This window comes from Schistocerca americana, unplaced genomic scaffold, assembly GCF_021461395.2.
Source record: "Schistocerca americana isolate TAMUIC-IGC-003095 unplaced genomic scaffold, iqSchAmer2.1 HiC_scaffold_22, whole genome shotgun sequence".
NCBI classification, from domain to species: Eukaryota; Metazoa; Arthropoda; class Insecta; order Orthoptera; family Acrididae; genus Schistocerca; species Schistocerca americana.
In genome coordinates this window covers 4,747,116-4,770,744 of record NW_025725928.1, presented here as the reverse complement: position 1 = coordinate 4,770,744, position 23,629 = coordinate 4,747,116, and positions in this window count along the sequence as shown.

The following is a 23,629-nucleotide window of genomic DNA, read 5'->3' as shown; positions in this document are numbered from 1 at the left end:
GAAGACTAACACTTCTTACTGTCTATGTTTTGAACCATTCCTGTGACACTAGTTACAGATTCCTATGCTTCACTTCAGGTTTACTGTATCCCTCTGACACTCTTATTCACGATGAAACACCGAAAATGCATCGGAATTAAATACAAAAGGCACAAAGCCGACTTAAGTACTAGAAGACTGACTCTTCTTACTGTCTATGTTTTGAACCATTCCTGTGACACTAGTTATAGATTCCGATGCTTCACTTCCGGTTTACTGTATCCCTCTGAGCTTCTTATTGACGATGAATCGCAGAAATTGCATCGGAAATATATACATAAGGCACAATCCAGACTTAAGTACAAGAAGACTAACACTTCTTACTGTCTATGTTTTGAACCATTCCTGTGACACTAGTTACAGATTCCTATGCTTCACTTCAGGTTTACTGTATCCCTCTGACACTCTTATTCACGATGAAACACCGAAAATGCATCGGAATTAAATACAAAAGGCACAATGCAGACTTAAGTACAAGAAGACTGACTCTTCTTACTGTCTATGTTTTGAACCATTCCTGTGACTCTAGTTAGAGATTCCGATGCTTCACTTCAGGTTTACTGTATCCCTTGGACTTTCTTATTGAGGATGAAACACAGATATTGCATCGGAATTAAATAGAAAAGGCACAATGCCGACTTAAGTACAAGAAGACTGACGCTTCTTACTGACTATGTTTTGAACCATTCCTGTAACACTAGCTATAGATTCCGATGCTTCACTTCAGGTTTACTGTATCCCTTGGACCTTCTTATTGAGGATGAAACACAGATATTGCATCGGAATTAAATAGAAAAGGCACAATACCGACTTAAGTACAAGAAGACTGACTCTTCTTATTGTTTATGTTTTGAACCATTCCTGTGACACTAGTTATAGATTCCGATGCTTCACTCCAGGTTAACTGTATCCCTCTGACCTTCTTATTGTCGATGAAACACAGAAATTGCATCGGAATTAAATACAAAAGGCACAATGCCGACTCAAGTACAAGAAGACTGGCTCTTCTTACTGTCCATGTTTTGAACCTTTCCTGTGAGACCGGTTTTAGATTCCGATGCCTCACTTCAGGTTTACTGTATCCCTTGGACCTTGTTATTAACGACGAAACACAGAAATTGCATCGGAATTAAATAGATAAGGCACAATGCCGACTTAAGTAAAAGCAAACAGACTCTTCTTATTATCTCTGTTTTGAACCACTACTGTGACACTAATTATAGATTCCGATGCATCACTTCAGGTTTACTGTATCCCTCTGACCCACTTATTCACGATGAAACACAGAAAATGCATCGGAATTAAATACAAAAGGCACAAAGCCGACTTAAGTACTAGAAGACTGACTCTTCTTACTGTCTACGTTTTGAACCATTCCTGTGACACTAGTTATAGATTCCGATGCTTCACTTCAGGTTTACTGTATCCCTCTGACCGTCGTACTGACAATGAAACACAGAAATTGCATCGGAATTAAATACAAAAGGCACAATGCCGACCTAAGAACAAGAAAACTGACTCTTCTTACTGTTTATGTTTGGAACCATTCCTGTGACAATAGTTATAGATTCCGATGCTTCACTTCAGGTTTACTGTATCCATGTGACCTACTTATTGACGACGAAACACAGAAATTGCATCGGAATTAAATACAAAAGGCACAATGCCGACTTAAGTACAAGAAAACTGACTCTTCTTACTGTCTATGTTTTGAACCATTCCTGTGACACTAGTTATAGATTCCGATGCTTCACTTCAGGTTTACTGTATCCCTCTGACCTTCTTATTGACGATGAAACACGTAAATTGCATCGGAATTAAATTCAAAAGTCACAATGCCGACTTAAGTACAAGAAGACTGACTCTTCTTACTGTCTATGATTTGAACCACTCCTGTGACACTAGTTATAGATTCCGATGCTTCATTTCAGGTTTATTGTATCCCTCTGACCTTCGTATTGATGATGAAACACAGAAATTGCATCGGAATTAAATACAAAAGGCACAATGCCGATTTAAGTACAAAAAGACTGACTCTTCTTACTGTCTATGTTTTGAACCATTCCTGTGACACTAGTTATAGATTCCGATGCTTCACTTAAGGTTTACTGTATTCCTCTGACCTTCTTATTGACGAAGAAACACAGAAATTGAATCGGAATTATATACAAAAGGAACAATGCCGACTTATGTACAAGAAAACTGACTCTTCTTACTGTCTATGTTTTGAACCATTCCTGTGACACTAGTTATAGATTCCGATGCTTCACTTCAGGTTTACTGTATCCCTCTGAGCTTCTTATTGACGATGAGTCACAGAAATTGCATCGGAAATATATACATAAGGCACAATCCAGACTTAAGTACAAGAAGACTAACACTTCTTACTGTCTATTTTTTGAACCATTCCTGTGACACTAGTTATGGATTCCTATGCTTCACTTCAGGTTTACTGTATCCCTCTGACACTCTTATTCACGATGAAACACCGAAAATGCATCGGAATTAAATACAAAAGGCACAAAGCCGACTTAAGTACTAGAAGACTGACTCTTCTTACTGTCTATGTTTTAAACCATTCCTGTGACACTAGTTATAGATTCCGATGCTTCACTTCAGGTTTACTGTATCCACTCTGACCGTCGTATCGAGTATGAAACACAGAAATTGCATCGGAATTAAATACAAAAGGCACAATGCCGACTTCAGTACAAGAAACCTGACACTTCTTGCTGTCTATGTTTTGAACCATTCCTGTGACACTAGTTATAGATTCCGATGCTTCACTTCAGATTTACATTATCCCTCTGAGCTTCTTATTGACGATGAAACACAGAAATTGCATCGGAAATATATACAAAAGGCACAATGCAGACTTAAGTACAAGAAGACTGACTCTTCTTACTGTCTATGTTTTGAACCATTCCTGTGACTCTAGTTAGAGATTCCGAAGCTTCACTTCAGGTTAACTGTATCCCTCTGACCGTCGTACTGACGATGAAACACAAAAATTGCATCGGAATTAAATACAAAAGGCACAATGCCGACTCAAGCACAAGCAGACTGGCTCTTCTTACTGTCCATGTTTTGATCCTTTCCTGTGAGCCCGGTTTTAGATTCCGATGCCCCACTTCAGGTTTACTGTATCCCTTGGACCTTGTTATTAACGACGAGACACAGAAATTGCATCGGAATTAAATAGATAAGGCACAATGCCGACTTAAGTACAAGAAAACAGACTCTTCTTAATATCTCTGTTTTGAACCACTCCTGTGACACTAGTTATAGATTCCGATGCATCCCTTCAGGTTAACTGTGTCCCTCTGACCCTCTCGTTCACGATGAAACACAGAAAATGCATCGGAATTCAATACAAAAGTCACAAACCGGACTTAAGTACTAGAAGACTGACTCTTCTTACTGTCTATGTTTTGAACCATTCCTGAGACACTAGTTATAGATTCCGAAGCTTCACTTCAGGTTTACAGTATCCCTCTGACATTCGTATTGACGATGAAACACGTAAATTGCATCGGAATGAAATACAAAAAGCACAATGCCGACTTAAGTACAAGAAGACTGACTCTTCTTACTGTCTATGATTTGAACCATTCCTGTGACACTAGTTATAGATTCCGATATTTCATTTCAGGTTTATTGCATCCCTCTGATTCGTATTGATGATGAAACACAGAAATTGCATCGGAATTAAATACAAAGGGCACAATGCCGACTTAAGTACTAAAAGACTGACTCTTCTTACTGTCTATGTTTTGAACCATTCCTGTGACACTAGTTATAGATTCCGATGCTTCACTTCAGGTTTACTGTATCGCTCTGACCTTCTTATTGACGGAGAAAGACAGAAATTGAATCGGAATTATATACAAAAGGCACAATGCCGACTTAAGTACAAGAAAACTGACTCTTCTTACTGTCTATGTTTTGAACCATTCCTGTGACACTAGTTATAGATTCCGATGTTTCACTTCAGGTTTACTGTATCCCTCTGAGCTTCTTATTGACGATGAATCACAGAAATTGCATCGGAAATATATACAAAAGGCACAATGCAGACTTAAGTACAAGAAGACTAACACTTTTTACTGTCTATGTTATGAACCATTCCTGTGACACTAGTTATAGATTCCGATGCTTCACTTCAGGTTTACTGTATCCCTCTGACCTTCTTATTGACGATGAAACACGTAAATTGCATCGGAATTAAATTCAAAAGTCACAATGCCGACTTAAGTACAAGAAGACTGACTCTTCTTACTGTCTATGATTTGAACCACTCCTGTGACACTAGTTATAGATTCCGATGCTTCATTTCAGGTTTATTGTATCCCTCTGACCTTCGTATTGATGATGAAACACAGAAATTGCATCGGAATTAAATACAAAAGGCACAATGCCGATTTAAGTACAAAAAGACTGACTCTTCTTACTGTCTATGTTTTGAACCATTCCTGTGACACTAGTTATAGATTCCGATGCTTCACTTAAGGTTTACTGTATTCCTCTGACCTTCTTATTGACGAAGAAACACAGAAATTGAATCGGAATTATATACAAAAGGAACAATGCCGACTTATGTACAAGAAAACTGACTCTTCTTACTGTCTATGTTTTGAACCATTCCTGTGACACTAGTTATAGATTCCGATGCTTCACTTCAGGTTTACTGTATCCCTCTGACACTCTTATTCACGATGAAACACCGAAAATGCATCGGAATTAAATACAAAAGGCACAAAGCCGACTTAAGTACTAGAAGACTGACTCTTCTTACTGTCTATGTTTTAAACCATTCCTGTGACACTAGTTATAGATTCCGATGCTTCACTTCAGGTTTACTGTATCCACTCTGACCGTCGTATCGAGTATGAAACACAGAAATTGCATCGGAATTAAATACAAAAGGCACAATGCCGACTTCAGTACAAGAAACCTGACACTTCTTGCTGTCTATGTTTTGAACCATTCCTGTGACACTAGTTATAGATTCCGATGCTTCACTTCAGATTTACATTATCCCTCTGAGCTTCTTATTGACGATGAAACACAGAAATTGCATCGGAAATATATACAAAAGGCACAATGCAGACTTAAGTACAAGAAGACTGACTCTTCTTACTGTCTATGTTTTGAACCATTCCTGTGACTCTAGTTAGAGATTCCGAAGCTTCACTTCAGGTTAACTGTATCCCTCTGACCGTCGTACTGACGATGAAACACAAAAATTGCATCGGAATTAAATACAAAAGGCACAATGCCGACTCAAGCACAAGCAGACTGGCTCTTCTTACTGTCCATGTTTTGATCCTTTCCTGTGAGCCCGGTTTTAGATTCCGATGCCCCACTTCAGGTTTACTGTATCCCTTGGACCTTGTTATTAACGACGAGACACAGAAATTGCATCGGAATTAAATAGATAAGGCACAATGCCGACTTAAGTACAAGAAAACAGACTCTTCTTAATATCTCTGTTTTGAACCACTCCTGTGACACTAGTTATAGATTCCGATGCATCCCTTCAGGTTAACTGTGTCCCTCTGACCCTCTCGTTCACGATGAAACACAGAAAATGCATCGGAATTCAATACAAAAGTCACAAACCGGACTTAAGTACTAGAAGACTGACTCTTCTTACTGTCTATGTTTTGAACCATTCCTGAGACACTAGTTATAGATTCCGAAGCTTCACTTCAGGTTTACAGTATCCCTCTGACATTCGTATTGACGATGAAACACGTAAATTGCATCGGAATGAAATACAAAAAGCACAATGCCGACTTAAGTACAAGAAGACTGACTCTTCTTACTGTCTATGATTTGAACCATTCCTGTGACACTAGTTATAGATTCCGATATTTCATTTCAGGTTTATTGCATCCCTCTGATTCGTATTGATGATGAAACACAGAAATTGCATCGGAATTAAATACAAAGGGCACAATGCCGACTTAAGTACTAAAAGACTGACTCTTCTTACTGTCTATGTTTTGAACCATTCCTGTGACACTAGTTATAGATTCCGATGCTTCACTTCAGGTTTACTGTATCGCTCTGACCTTCTTATTGACGGAGAAAGACAGAAATTGAATCGGAATTATATACAAAAGGCACAATGCCGACTTAAGTACAAGAAAACTGACTCTTCTTACTGTCTATGTTTTGAACCATTCCTGTGACACTAGTTATAGATTCCGATGTTTCACTTCAGGTTTACTGTATCCCTCTGAGCTTCTTATTGACGATGAATCACAGAAATTGCATCGGAAATATATACAAAAGGCACAATGCAGACTTAAGTACAAGAAGACTAACACTTTTTACTGTCTATGTTATGAACCATTCCTGTGACACAAGTTATAGATTCCGATGCTTCACTTCAGGTTAACTGTATCCCTCTGACCGTCGTACTGACGATGAAACACAGAAATTGCATCAGAATTAAATACAAAAATCACAATGCCGACTCAAGTACAGGGAGACTGGCTCTTCTTACTGTCCATGTTTTGAACCATTCCTGTGAGAGCGGTTTTAGATTCCAATGCTTCACTTCAGGTTTACTGTATCCCTTGGACCTTGTTATTAACGACGAAACGCAGAAATGGCATCGGAATTAAATAGAAAAGGCACAATGCTGACTTAAGTACAAGAAAACAGACTCTTTTTAATATCTATGTTTTGAACCATTCCTGTGACACTAGTTATAAAATTCCGATGCATCACTTCAGGTTTATTGTATCCCTCTGACCCTCTTATTCACGATGAAACACCGAAAATGCATCGGAATTAAATACAAAAGGCACAAAGCCGACGTAAGTACTAGAAGACTGACTATTCTTACTGTCTATGTTTTGAACCATTCCTGTGACACTAGTTATAGATTCTGAAGCTTCACGTCAGGTTTACTGTATCCAGCTGACCTTCTTATTGACGATGAAACACAGAAATTGCATCGGAATTAAATACAAAAGGCACAATGAAGACACATGTACAAGAAGACTGGCTCTTCTTACTGTCTATGTTTTGAACCTTTCCTCTGAGACCGGTTTTAGATTCCGATGCTTCAATTCAGGTTTACTGTATCCCTTGGACCTTCTTAGTGACGCCGAAACACAGAAATTGCATCGGAATGAAATAGAAAAGGCACAATGCCGATTTAAGGTCAATAAAATTGACTCTTCTTACTGTCAATGTTTTGAACCATTCCTGTGACACTAGTTATAGATTCCGATGCTTCACTTCAGGTTTACTGTATCCCTCTGACCATCTTATTGACGATGAAGCACGTAAATTGCAAGGGAATTAAATACAAAAGGCAAATTGCCGACTTAAGTACAAGAACAATGCCTCTTCTTACTGTCTATGTTTTGAACCATTCCTGTGACACTAGTTATAGATTCCAATGCTTCACTTCAGGTTTACTGTATCCCTCTGACTTTCTTATTGACGATGAAACTCAGAAATTGCATCGGAATTAAATACAGAAGGCACATTGCCGACTCAAGTACAAGAAGACTGGCTCATCTTACTGTCTATGTTTTGAACCATTTCTGTGACACTAGTTATAGATTCCGATGCTTCACTTCAGGTTTACTGTATCCCTCTGACCTTCTTATTGACGAAGAAACACAGATATTGCATCCGAATTAAATAAAAAAGGCACTATGCCGACTTAAGTACAAGAAGGCTGATCCTTCTTGCTGTCTATGTTTTGAACCATTCCAGTGACACTAGTTATAGATTCCGATGCTTCACTTCATGTTTACTGTATCCCTCTGACCTTCGTATTGACGATGAAACACAGAAACTGCATCGGAATTAAATACAAAAGGCAAAATGCCGACTCAAGTACAAGAAGACTGGCTGTACTTCCTGTCTATGTTTTGAACCATTTCTGTGACACTAGTTATAGATTCCGATGCTTCACTTCAGGTTTACTGTAACCAACTGACCTTCTTATTGACGATGAAACACAGAAACTGCATCGGAATTAAATACAAAAGGCACAATGCCGACTCATGTACAGGAAGACTGGCTCTTCTTACTGTCTATGATGTGAACCTTTCCCCTGAGACCGGTTTTAGATTCCGATGCTTCACTTCAAGTTTACTGCATCCCTTTGACCTTCTTATTGACGCCGAAACACAGAAATTGCATCGGAATTAAATAGAAAAGGCACAATGCCGACTTAAGTACAAGAAAATTGACTCTTCTTACTGTCTGTGTTTTGAACCATTCCTGTGACACTAGTTATAAATTCCGATGCTTCACTTCAGGTTTACTGTATCCCTCTGACCTTCTTATTGCCGATGAAACACATAAATTGCATGGGAATTACATACAAATGGCACAATGCCGACTTAAGTACAAGAAAACTGACTCTTCTTACTGTCTATGATTTGAACCATTCCTGTGACACTATTTATAGATTCCGATGCTTCACATCAGGTTTACTGTATCCCTCTGATCTTCTGATTGACGATGAAACACAGAAATTGCATCGGAATTAAATACAAAAGGCACAATATTGACTGAGGTACAAGAAGACTGGCTCTTCTTACTGTCTATGTTTTCAACCATTCCTGTGACACTAGTTATAGATTCCGATGCTTCACTTCAGGTTTACTGTATCCAGCTGACCTTCTAATTGACGATGAAGCACATAAATTGCATCGGAATGTAATACAAAATTCACAATGCCGACAAAAGTAGAAGAAGACTGACTCTACTTACTGTTTATGATTTGAACCATTCCTGTGGCACTAGTTATAGATTCCGATGCTTCACTTCAGGTTTACTGTATCCAGCTGACCTTGTTATTGACGATGAAACACAGAAATTGCATCCGAATTAAATACAAAAGGCACAATGCCGACCCAAGTACAAGAACACTGGCTCTTCTTACTGTCTATGTTTTTAAACATTCCTGTGACACTAGTTATAGATTCCGATGCTTGACTTCAAGTTTACTGTATCCCTCTGACCTTCTTATTGACGAAGAAACACATAAATTGCATCGGAATTAAATACAAAAGGCACAATGCCGACTAAAGTACAAGAAGACTGGCTCTTCTTACTGTCTATGTTTTGAACCATTTCTGTGACACTAGTTATACTTTCCGATGCTTCACATCAGGTTAATTGTATCCCTCTGATCTTCTTACTGACGATCAAACACAGAAAATGCATCGGAGTTAAATACGAAAGGCACAATGCCGACTCAAGTACAAGAAGACTGGCTCTTCTTACTGTCTATGTTTTGAACCATTCCTGTGACACTAGTTATAGATTCCGATGCTTCACATCATGTTTACTGTATCCCTCTGACCTTCTGATTGACGATGAAACACAGAAATTGTAACGGACTTAAATACAAAAGGCACAATGCTGACTGAGGTACAAGAAGACTGGCTCTTCTTACTGTCTATGTTTTCAACCATTCCTGTGACACTAGTTATAGATTCCGATGCTTCACTTCAGGTTTACTGTATCCAGCTGACCTTCTAATTGACGATGTAGCACATAAATTGCATCGGAATGTAATACAAAATACACAATGCCGACAAAAGTAGAAGAAGACTGACTCTACTTACTGTTTATGATTTGAACCATTCCTGTGGCACTAGTTATAGATTCCGACGCTTCACTTCAGGTTTACTGTATCCAGCTGACCTTCTTATTGACGATGAAACACAGAAATTGCATCGGAATTAAATACAAAAGGCACAATGCCGACTTAAGTACAAGAAAACTGACTCTTCTTACTGTCTATGTTTTGAACCATTCCTGTGACACTAGTTATAAATTCCGATGCTTCACTTCTGGTTTACTGTATCCCTCTGACCTTCTTATTGACGATGAAACACAGAAATTGCATCGGAATTAAATACAAAAAGCACAATGCCGACTAAAGTACAAGAAGACTGGCTCTTCTTACTGTCTATGTTTTGAACCATTTCTGTGACACTAGTTATACATTCCGATGCTTCACATCAGGTTAACTGTATCCCTCTGACCCTCTTATTGACGATGAAACACAGAAATTGCATCGTAATTATATACAAAAGGCCAAATGCCGACTTAAGTACAAGAAAACTGACTCTTCTTACTGTCTATGTTTGAACCATTCCTGTGACACTAATTTTAGATTCCGATGCTTCACTTCAGGTTTACTGTACCCCTCTGACCTTCTTATTGACGATGAAACACAGAAATGGCATCTTAATTAAATACAAAAGGCACAATGCAGACGTAAGTACAAGAGGACTGACTCTTCTTACTGTCTATGTTTGAACCATTCCTGTGACACTAGTAATAGATTCCGATGCTTCACTTCAGGATTACTGTATCCCTCTCACCTTCTTATTGACGATCAAACACAGAAACTTCATCGGAGTTAAATACGAAAGGCACAATGCCGACTCAAGTACAAGAAGACTGACTCATCTTACTGTCTAAGTTTTGAACCATTCCTGTGACACTAGTTATAGATTCCGATGCTTCACTTCAGGTTTAATGTATCCCTCTAACCTTCTTATTGACGATGAAACTCGTAAATTGCATCGGAATTTAATTCAAAAGGCACAATGCCGACTTAAGTACAAGAAGACTGACTCTTCTTACTGTCTATGTTTTGAACCATTCCTGTGACACTAGTTATAGATTCAGAAGCTTCACTTCAGGTTTACTGTATCTATCTGACCTTCTTATTGACGATGAAACACAGAAATTGCATCTGAATTAAATACAAAAGGTACAATGCCGACTCAAGTTCAAGAAGACTGGCTCTTCTTACTGTCTATTTTGAACCATTTCTGTGACAATAGTTATAGTTTCCGAAGCTTCACTTCAGGTTTTTGTATCCCTCTGACCCTCTTATTGACGAAGAAACACAGATATTGCATCGGAATTAAATACAAAAGGCACTATGCCCACTTAAGTACAAGAAGACTGACCCCTCTTTCTGTCTATGTTTTGAACCATTCCTGTGACACTAGTTATAAATTCCGATGCTTCACTTCAGCTTTACCGTATCCCTCTGACCTTCTTATTGACGATGAAACACAGAAATTGCACCGAATTAAATACAAAAGGCACAATGCCGACCTAAGTACAAGAAAACTGACTCTTCTTACTGTTTATGTTTTGAACCATTCCTGTGACACTAGTTATGGATTCCGATGCTTCATTTCGGGTTTACTGTATCCCTGTACCCTTCTTATTGACGATGAAACACAGAAATTGCATCGGAATTAAATACAAAAGGCACAATGCCGCCTAAAGTACAAGAAGACTGACTCTTCATACTGTCTATGATTTGAACAATTCCTGTGACCCTAGTTACAGATTCCGATGTTTCACTACAGGTTTACTGTATCCCTCTGACCTTCTTATTGACGATGAAACACTGATATTGCATCGGAATTAAATAGATTAGGCATAATCCCGACCTAAGTACAAGAAGTCTGACTCTTTTTACTGACTATGCTTTGAAGCATTCCTGTGACACTAGTTATAGATTCCGATGATTCACCTCATGTTTACCGTATGCCTTTGACCTTCTTATTGACGATGAAACACAGAAATTGCATCGGAATTAAATACAAAAGGCACAATGCCGACTTAAGTACAAGAAGACTGACTCTTCTTACTGACTATGTTTTGAACCATTCCTGTGACACTAGTTATAGATTCCGATGCTTCACTTCAGGATTAATGCATCCCTTGGACCTTCTTATTGACGATGAAACACAGAAATTGCATGGGAATTAAATACAAAAGGCACCATGCCGACTTAAGTACATGAAGACCGACTTTTCTTACTGACTATGTTTTGAACCATTCCTGTGACACTAGTTATAGATTCCGATGCTTCACTTCAGGTTAACTGTATCCCTTGGACCTTCTTTCTGACGGTGAAACACAGAAATTGCATCGGAATTAAATACAAAAGGCACAATGGCGACATAAGGACAAGGAGACTGACTCTTTTTTCTGACTATGTTTTGAACCATTCCTGTGACACTAGTTATAGATTCCGATGCTTCACTTCAGGTTTACTGTATATATTGGACCTTCTTATTGACGATGAAACACAGAATTTGCATCGGAATTAAATACAATAGGCACAATGCCGACTTAAGTACAACAAGACTGTATCTTCTTACTGTCTATGTTTTGAACCATTCCTGTGACACTAGTTATAGATTCCGATGTTTCACTCCAGGTTTACTGTATCCCTTGGACCGTCTTATTGACGATGAAACACAGAAATTGCATCGGAATTAAATGCAAAAGGCACAATGCCGACTTAAGTACAAGAAGACTGACTCTTCTTACTGACTATGTTTTGAACCATTCCTGTGACACTAGTTATAGATTCCGATGCTTCACATCAGGTTTACTGTATCCCTCTGACCTTCTTATTGACGATGAAACACAGAAATTGCACCGGAATTAAATACAAAAGGCACAATACCGACTTAAGTACATGAAGACCGACTCTTCTTACTGACTATGTTTTGAACCATTCCTGTGACACCAGTTATAGATTCCGATGCTTCACATCAGGTTTACTGCATCCCTCTGACCTTCTTATTGACGATGAAACACAGAAATTGCACCGGAAATAAATACAAAAGACACAATGCCGAATTAAGTACATGAAGAGCGACTCTTCTTACTGATTATGTTTTGAACCATTCCTGTGACACTAGTTATAGATTCCGACGCTTCACTTCAGGTTTACTGTATCCCTTGGAACTTCTTATTGACGATGAGACACTGAAATTGCATCGGAATTAAATAGAAAAGGCACAATGCCGACTTAAGTACAAGACGACTCACTCTTCTTACTGACTATGTTTTGAACCATTCCTGTGACACTTGTTACAGATTCCGATGCTTCACTTCAGGTTTACTGTATCCCATGGACCTTCTTATTGACGATTAAAAACACAGAAATTGCATCGGAATTAAATACAAAAGGCACAATGCCGACATTGGTACAAGAAGACTGACTATTCTTACTGACCATGTATTGAACCATTAATGTGACACTAGTTATAGATTCCGATGCTTGACTTCAGGTTTACTGTATCTCATGGACCTTCTTATTGACGATGAAACACAGAAATTGCATCGGAATTAAATACAAAAGGCACAATGCCGTCTTAAGTACAAGACGACTCACTCTACTTACTGACTATGTTTTGAACCATTCCATTGACACTAGTTATAGATTCCAATGCTTCACTCCAGGTTTACTGTATCCCTTGGAACTTCTTATTGACGATGAGACACTGAAATTGCATCGGAATTAAATACAAAAGGCACAATGACGACTCATGTACAGAAAGACTGGCTCTTCTTACTGTCTATGATGTGAACCTTTGCTCTGAGACCGGTTTTAGATTCCGATGCTTCACTTCAAGTTTACTGCATCCCTTGGACCTTCTTATTGACGGCGAAACACAGAAATTGATTCGGAATTAAATAGAAAAGGCACAATGCCGACTTAAGTACAAGAAAATTGACTCTTCTTACTGTCTATGTTTTGAACCATTCCTGTGACACTAGTTATAAATTCCGATGCTTCACTTCAGGTTTACTGTATCCCTCTGACCTTCTTATTGCCGATGAAACACAGAAATTGCATCGGATTACATACAACAGGCACAATGCCGACTTAAGTACAAGAAAACAGACTCTTCTTACTGTCTATGATTTAAACCATTCCTGTGACACTAGTTATAGATTCCGATGCTTCACATCAGGTTTACTGTATCCCTCTGACCTTCTGATTGACGATGAAACACAGAAATTGCAACGGACTTAAATACAAAAGGCACAATGCTGACTGAGGTACAAGAAGACTGGCTCTTCTTACTGTCTATGTTTTCAACCATTCCTGTGACACTAGTTATAGATTCCGATGCTTCACTTCAGGTTTACTGTATCCAGCTGACCTTCTAATTGACGATGAAGCACATAAATTGCATCGGAATGTAATACAAAATTCACAATGCCGACAAATGTAGAAGAGGACTGACTCTACTTACTGTTTATGATTTGAACCATTCCTGTGGCACTAGTTATAGATTCCGATGCTTCACTTCAGGTTTACTGTATCCAGCTGACCTTCTTATTGACGATGAAACACAGAAATTGCATCGGAATTAAATACAAAAGGCACAATGCCGACTTAAGTACAAGAAAACTGACTCTTCTTACTGTCTATGTTTTGAACCATTCCTGTGACACTAGTTATAGATTCCTATGCTTCACTTCTGGTTTACTGTATCCCTCTGACCTTCTTATTGACGATGAAACACAGAAATTGCATCCGAATTAAATACAAAAGGCACAATTCCGACCCAAGTACAAGAACACTGGCTCTTCTTACTGTCTATGTCTTGAACTATTCCTGTGACACTAGTTATAGATTCCGATGCTTGACTTCAAGTTTACTGTATCCCTCTGACCTTCTTATTGACGAAGAAACACATTAATTGCATCGGAATTAAATACAAAATGCACAGTGCCGTCTAAAGTACAAGAAGACTGGCTCGTCTTACTGTCTATGTTTTGAACCATTTCTGTGACACTAGTTATACATTCCGATGCTTCACATCAGGTTAACTGTACCCCTCTGACCTTCTTATTGACGATGAAACACAGAAATGGCATCTTAATTAAATACAAAAGGCACAATGCAGACGTAAGTACAAGAGGACTGACTCTTCTTACTGTCTATGTTTGAACCATTCCTGTGACACTAGTAATAGATTCCGATGCTTCACTTCAGGATTACTGTATCCCTCTCACCTTCTTATTGACGATCAAACACAGAAAATTCATCGGAGTTAAATACGAAAGGCACAATGCCGACTCAAGTACAAGAAGACTGACTCATCTTACTGTCTAAGTTTTGAACCATTCCTGTGACACTAGTTATAGATTCCGATGCTTCACTTCAGGTTTAATGTATCCCTCTAACATTCTTATTGACGATGAAAATCGTAAATTGCATCGGAATTTAATACAAAAGGCACAATGCCGACTTAAGTACAAGAAGACTGACTCTTCTTACTGTCTATGTTTTGAACCATTCCTGTGACACTAGTTATAGATTCAGATGCTTCACTTCAGGTTTACTGTATCTATCTGACCTTCTTATTGACTATGAAACACAGAAATTGCATCTGAATTAAATACAAAAGGTACAATGCCGACTCAAGTACAAGAAGACTGGCTCTTTTTACTGTCTATTTTGAACCATTTCTGTGACAATAGTTATAGTTTCCGAAGCTTCACTTCAGGTTGTTGTATCCCTCTGACCCTCTTATTGACGAAGAAACACAGATATTGCATCGGAATTAAATACAAAAGGCACTATGGCCACTTAAGTACAAGAAGACTGACCCCTCTTTCTGTCTATGTTTTGAACAATTCCTGTGACACTAGTTATAAATTCCGATGCTTCACTTCAGGTTTACCGTATCCCTCTGACCTTCTTATTGACGATGAAACACAGAAATTGCATCGGAATTAAATACAAAAGGCACAATGCCGACCTAAGTACAAGAAAACTGACTCTTCTTACTGTTTATGTTTTGAACCATTCCTGTGACACTAGTTATGGATTCCGATGCTTCATTTCGGGTTTACTGTATCCCTGTACCCTTCTTATTGACGATGAAACACAGAAATTGCATCGGAATTAAATAAAAAATGGCACAATGTCGACTTAAGTACAAGAAAACTGACTCTTCTTACTGTCTATGTTTTGAACTATTGCTGTTTCACTAGTTATACATTCCGATGCTTCACTTCAGGTTTACTGTATCCCTCTGACCTTCTTATTGACGAGGAAACACGTAAATTGCATCGGAATTAAATACAAAAGGCACAATGCCGCCTAAAGTACAAGAAGACTGACTCTTCATACTGTCTATGATTTAAACAATTCCTGTGACCCTAGTTATAGATTCCGATGTTTCACTACAGGTTTACTGTATCCCTCTGACCTTCTTATTGACAGTGAAACACTGATATTGCATCGGAATTAAATAGATTAGGCATAATCCCGACTTAAGTACAAGAAGTCTGACTCTTTTTACTGACTATGCTATGAAGCATTCCTGTGACACTAGTTATAGATTCCGATGCTTCACCTCATGTTTACCGTATGCCTTTGACCTTCTTATTGACGATGAAACACAGAAATTGCATCGGAATTAAATACAAAAGGCACAATGCCGACTTAAGTACAAGAAGACTGACTCTTCTTACTGACTATGTTTTGAACCATTCCTGTGACACTAGTTATAGATTCCGATGCTTCACTTCAGGATTACTGTATCCCTTGGACCTTCTTATTGACGATGAATCACAGAAATTGCATGGGAAGTAAATACAAAAGGCACCATGCCGACTTAAGTACATGAAGACCGACTTTTCTTACTGACTATGTTTTGAACCATTCCTGTGACACTAGTTATAGATTCCAATGCTTCACTTCAGGTTAACTGTATCCCTTGGACCTTCTTTCTGACGGTGCAACACAGAAATTGCATCGGAATTAAATACAAAAGGCACAATGGCGACATAAGGACAAGGAGACTGACTCTTTTTTCTGACTATGTTTTGAACCATTCCTGTGACACTAGTTATAGATTCCGATGCTTCACATCAGGTTTACTGTATCCCTCTGACCTTCTTATTGACGATGAAACACAGAAATTGCACCGGAAATAAATACAAAAGGCACTATGCCGAATTAAGTACATGAAGACCGACTCTTCTTACTGATTATGTTTAGAACCATTCCTGTGACACTAGTTATAGATTCCGATGCTTCACTTCAGGTTTACTGTATCCCGCTGACCTTCTTATTGACGATGAAACACTGATATGGCATCGGAATTAAATAGATTAGGCATAAAGCCGACTTAAGTACATGAAGACTGACTCTTCTTACTGACTATGTTTTTAACCATTCCTGTGACACTAGTTATAGATTCCGATGCTTCACTTCATGTTTACTGTATGCCTTGGAGCTTCTGATTGACGATGAAACTCAGAAATTGCATCGGAATTAAATACAAAAGGCACAATGCCGACTTAAGTACTGACTTTGATTTGGACCATTCCTATGACACTAGTTATAGAATCCGATGCTTCACTCCAGGTTTACTGTATCCCTTGGACCTTCATACTGACGATGAAACACAGAAATTGCATCAGAATTAAATACAAAAGGCACAAGGCAGACTTAAGGACAAGAAGTCTGACTCTTCCTACTGACTATGTTTTGAACCATTCCTGTGACACTAGTTATAGATTCCGATGCTTCACTTCAGGTTTATTGTATCCATCTGACCTTCTTATTGACGATGAAACACAGAAATTGCACCGGAATGAAATACAAAAGGCACAATGCCAACTTAGGTACAAGAAGAGTGACTCTTCTTACTGTCTATGTTTTGAACCATTCCATTGACACTAGTTATAGATTCCAATGCTTCACTCCAGGTTTACTGTATCCCTTGGAACTTCTTATTGACGATGAGACACTGAAATTGCATCGGAATTAAATAGAAAAGGCACAATGCCGACTTAAGTACAAGACGACTCACTCTTCTTACTGACTATGCTTTGAACCATTCCTGTGACACTTGTTACAGATTCCGATGCTTCACTTTAGGTTTACTGTATCCCATGGACCTTCTTATTGACGATTAAAAACACAGAAATTGCATCGGAATTAAATACAAAAGGCACAATGTCGACATAGGTACAAGAAGACTGACTATTCTTACTGACCATGTATTGAACCATTAATGTGACACTAGTTATAGATTCCGATGCTTGACTTCAGGTTTACTGTATCTCATGGACCTTCTTATTGACGATGAAACACAGAAATTGCATCGGAATTAAATACAAAAGGCGCAATGCCGACTTAAGGACAAGAAGACTGACTCTTCTTTCTGACTATGTTTTGAACCATTCCTGTGACACTAGTTATAGATTCCGATGCCTCACTTCAGGTTTACTGTATCCCTTGGACGCTCTTATTGACGATGAAACACAGAAATTGCATCGGAATTAAATACAAACGGCACAATGCCGTCTTAAGTACAATAAAACTGTATCTTCTTACTGTCTATGTTTTGAACCATTCCTGTGACACTAGTTATAGATTCCGATGCGTCACTCCAGGTTTACTGTATCCCTTGGACCTTCTTATTGATGATGAAACACAGAAATTGCATCGGAATTAAATACAAAAGGCACAATGCCGACTTAAGGACAAGAAGACTGGCTCTCCTTACTATGTTTTGAACCATTCCTGTGACACTAGTTATGGATTCCGACGCTTCACATCAGGTTTACTGTATCACTCTGACCTTCGTATTGACGATGAACTACAGAAATTGCACCGGAATTAAATACAAAAGGCACAATGCCGACTTAAGTACATGAAGACCGACTCTTCTTACTGACTATGCATTGAACCATTCCTGTGACGCCAGTTATAGATTCCGATGCTTCACAGTAGGTTTACTGTATCCCTCTGACCTTCTTATTGAAGATGAAACACAGAAATTGCATCGGAATTAAATACAAAAGGCACAATGCCGACTCAAGTACAAGCAGACCGGCTCTTCTTACTGTCTATGTTTTGAACCATTTCTGTGACACTAGTTATAGATTCCGATGATTCACTCCAGGTTTACTGTATCCCTTGGACCTTCTTGTTGACGATGAAACACAGAAATTGCATCGTAATTAAATACAAAAGGCACAATGACGACAAAAGGACATGAAGACTGACTATTCTTACTGACCATGTATTGAACCATTAATGTGACACTAGTTATGGATTCCGATGCCTGACTTCAGGTTTACTGTATCTCATGGACCTTGTTATTGACGATGAAACACAGAAATTGCATCGGAATTAAATACAAAAGGCACAATGCCGACTTAAAGACACGAAGACTGACTCTTCTTTCTGACTATCTTTTGAGCCATTCCTGTGACACTAGTTATTGATTCCGATGCCTCACTTCAGGTTTACTGTATCCCTTGGACCTTCTTATTGACGATGAAACACAGAAATTGCATCGGAATTAAATACAAAAGGCACCATGCCGTCTTAAGTACAACAAAACTGTATCTTCTTATTGTCTATGTTTTGATCCATTCCTGTGACACTAGTTATAGATTCCGATGCTTCACTCCAGGTTTACTGTATCCCTTGGACCTTCTTATTGACGATGAAACACAGAAAATGCATCGGAATTAAATACAAAAGGCACAATGCCGACAAAAGGACATGAAGACTGACTCTTCTTACTGACTATGCTTTTAACCATTCCTGTGACACTAGTTATAGATTCCGATGCTTCACTTCAGGTTTACTGTATACCTCTGACCTTCTTATTGACGATGAAACACAGAAATTGCACCGGAATGAAATACAAAAGGCACAATGCCGACTTAAGTACAAGAAGACTGACTCTTCTTACTGTCTATGTTTTGAACCATTCCATTGACACTAGTTATAGTTTCCGATGCTTCACTTCAGGTTTGCTGTATCCCTCTGACCTTCTTATTGACGATCAACTTCAGAAAATTCATCGGAATTAAATACAAAAGGCACAATGCCGACTGAAGTACAAGATGACTGGCTCTTCTTACTGTCTATGTTTTGAACCATTCCTGGGACACTAGTTATAGATTTCGATGCTTCACATGAGGTTTACTGTATCCAGCTGACATTCTTATTGACGATGAAGCGCATAAATTGAATCGGAATGAAATACAAAAAGCACAATGCCAACTAAAGTACAAGAAGACTGACTCTAATTACTGTTTATGTTTTGAACCATTTTTGTGACATTAGTTATAGATTCCGATGCTTCACTTCAGGTTTACTGTATCCAGATGACCTTCTTATTGACGATGAAACACAGAAATTGCATCGGAATTAAATGCAAAAGGCACAATGCCGACTCATGTACAAGAAGACTGGCTCTTCTTACTGTCTATGATGTGAACCTTTCCTCTGAGACCGGTTTTAGATTCCGATGCTTCACTTCAAGTCTACTGCATACCTTGGACCTTCTTATTGACGCCGAAACACAGAAATTGCATCGGAATTAAATGGAAAAGGCACAATGCCGACTTAAGTTTAAGAAAATTGACTCTTTTTACTGTCTATGTTTTGAACCATTCCTGTGACACTAGTCATAGATTCCGATGCTTCTCATCTGGTTTACTGTATCCCTCTGACCTTCTGATTGACGATGAGACACAGAAATTGAATCGGAATTAAATACAAAAGGCACAATGCTGACTGAGGTACAAGAAGACTGGCTCTTCTTACTGTCTATATTTTCAACCATTCCTGTGACACTAGTTATAGATTCCGATGCTTCACTTCAGGTTTACTGTATCCAACTGACCTTCTAATTGACGATGAAGCACATAAATTGCATCGGAATGTAATACAAAATTCACAATGCCGAAAAAAGTAGAAGAAGACTGACTCTACTTACTGTGTATGATTTGAACCATTCCTGTGGCACTAGATATAGATTCCGATGCTTCACTTCAGGTTTACTGTATCCAGCTGACCTTCTTATTGACGATGAAACACAGAAATTGCATCGGAATTAAATACAAAAGGCACAATGCCGACTTAAGTACAAGAAAACTGACTCTTCTTACTGTCTATGTTTTGAACCATTCCTGTGACACTAGTTATAGATTCCGATGTTTCACTTCAGGTTTACTGTATCCCTCTGACCTTCTTATTGACGACGAAACACAGAAATTGCATAGGAATTAAATACAAAAGGCACAATGCCGACTTAAGTACAAGAAGACTGACTCTTCATACTGTCTATGCTTTGAACCATTCCTGAGACACTAGTTATAGATTCCGATGCTTCACTTCTGGTTTACTGTATCCCTCTGACCTTCTTATTGACGATGAAACACAGAAATTGCATCCGAATTAAATACAAAAGGCACAATGCCGACCCAAGTACAAGAACACTGGCTCTTCTTACTGTCTATGTTTTGAACCATTCCTGTGACACTAGTTATAGATTCCTATGCTTGACTTCAAGTTTACTGTATCCCTCTGACCTTCTTATTGATGAAGAAACACATAAATGGCATCGGAATTAAATACAAAAGGCACAATGCAGACGTAAGTACAAGAAGACTGACTCTTCTTACTGTCTATGTTTGAACCATTCCTGTGACACTAGTAATAGATTCCGATGCTTCACTTCATGTTTACTGTATGCCTTGGAGCTTCTGATTGACGATGAAACACAGATATTGCATGGGAATTAAATACAAAAGGCACCATGCCGACTTAAGTACATGAAGACCGACTCTTCTTACTGTCTATGTTTTGAACCATTCCTGTGACACTAGTTATAGATTCCGATGCTACACTTCAGGTTTACTGTATCCTGCTGCCCTTCTTAGTGACGATGAAGCACAGAAAATGCATCGGAATTAAATACAAAAGGCCCAATGCCGACATAAGTACAAGGAGACTGACTCTTCCTACTGTCTATGTTTTGAACCACTTCTGTGACACTAGTTTTGGATTCCGATGCTTCACTTCAGGTTTTCTGTATCCCTCCGACCTCCTTATTGACGATGAAACACAGAATTTGCATCTTAATAAAATACAAAAGCCACAATGCCGACTTAAGTACGATAAGACTGACTCTTCTTACTGTCAATGTTTTCTACCACTCCGGTGACACTAGTTATAGATTCCGATGCTTCACTTCAGGTTTACTGTATCCAGCTGACCTACTTATTGTCGAAGAAACACAGAAACTGCATCGGAATTATATACAAAAGGCACAATGCCAACTTAAGTACAAGAAGACTGACTCACCTTACTGTCTATGTTTTGAACCATTCCTGTGACACTAGTTACAGATTCCGATGCTTCACTTCAGGTTTAATGTATCCCTCTAACCTTCTTATTGACGATGAAACACGTAAATTGCATCGGAATTTAATACAAAAGGCACAATGCCGACTTAAGTACAAGAAGACTGACTATTCTTACTGTCTATGTTTTGAACCATTCCTGTGACACTAGATTTAGATTCAGATGCTTCACTTCAGGTTTACTGTATCCCTCTGACCTTCTTATTGACGATGAAACACAGAAATTGCATCGGAATTAAATACAAAAGGCACATTGCCGACTCAAGTACAAGAAGACTGGCTCTTCTTACTGTCTATTTCGAACCATTTCTGTGACAATAGTTATAGATTCCGAAGCTTCACTTCAGGTTTACTGTATCCCTCTGACCTTCTTATTGACGAAGAAACACAGATATTGCATCGGAATTAAATACAAAAGGCACTATGCCCACTTAAGTACAAGAAGACTGACCCCTCTTTCTGTCTATGTTTTGGACCATTCCTGTGGCACTAGTTATAAATTCCGATGCTTCACTTCAGGTTCACCGTATCCCTCTGACCTTCTTATTGACGATGAAACACAGAAATTGCATCGGAATTAAATACAAAAGGCATAATGCCGACCTGAGTACAAGAAAACTGACTCTTCTTACTGTTTATGTTTTGAACCATTCCTGTGACACTAGTTATGGATTCCGATGCTTCATTTCGGGTTTACTGTATCCCTGTGCCCTTCTTATTGACGATGAAACACAGAAATTGCATCGGAATTAAATACAAAAGGCACAATGCCGACTTAAGTACATGAAGACTGACTCTTCTTACTGACTATGTTTTGAACCATTCCTGTGACACTAGTTATAGATTCCGATGCTTCACTTCAGGATTACTGTATCCCTTGGACCTTCTTACTGCCGGTGAGACACAGAAATTGCATCGGAATTAAATACAAAAGGCACAATGCCGACATAAGGACAAGAAGACTGCCTCTTCTTTCTGACTATGTTTTGAACCATTCCTGTGACACTAGTTATAGATTCTGATGCTTCACTTCAGGTTTACTGTATCCCTTGGACCTTCTTATTGACGATGAAACACAGAAATTGCATCGGAATTAAATACAAAGGGCCCAAAGCCGACTTAAGTACAACAAGACTATATCTTCTTACTGTCTATGTTTTGAACCATTCCTGTGACACTACTTATAGATTCCGATGTTTCACTCCAGGTTTACTGTATCTCTTGGACCTTCTTATTGACGATGAAACACAGAAATTGCATCGGAATTAAATGCAAAAGGCACAACGCCGACTTAAGTACATGAAGACCGATTCTTCTTACAGATTATGTTTTGAACCATTCCTGTGACACTAGTTATTGATTCCGGTGCTTCACTTCAGGTTTACTGCATCCCTCTGACTTTTTTATTGACGATGAAACACTGATATTGCATCGGAATTAAATAGATTAGGCATAAAGCCGACTTAAGTACATAAAGACTGACTCCTCTTACTGACTATGTTTTGAACCATTCCTGTGACACTAGTTATAGATTCCGATGCTTCACTTCATGTTTACTGTATGCCTTGGAGTT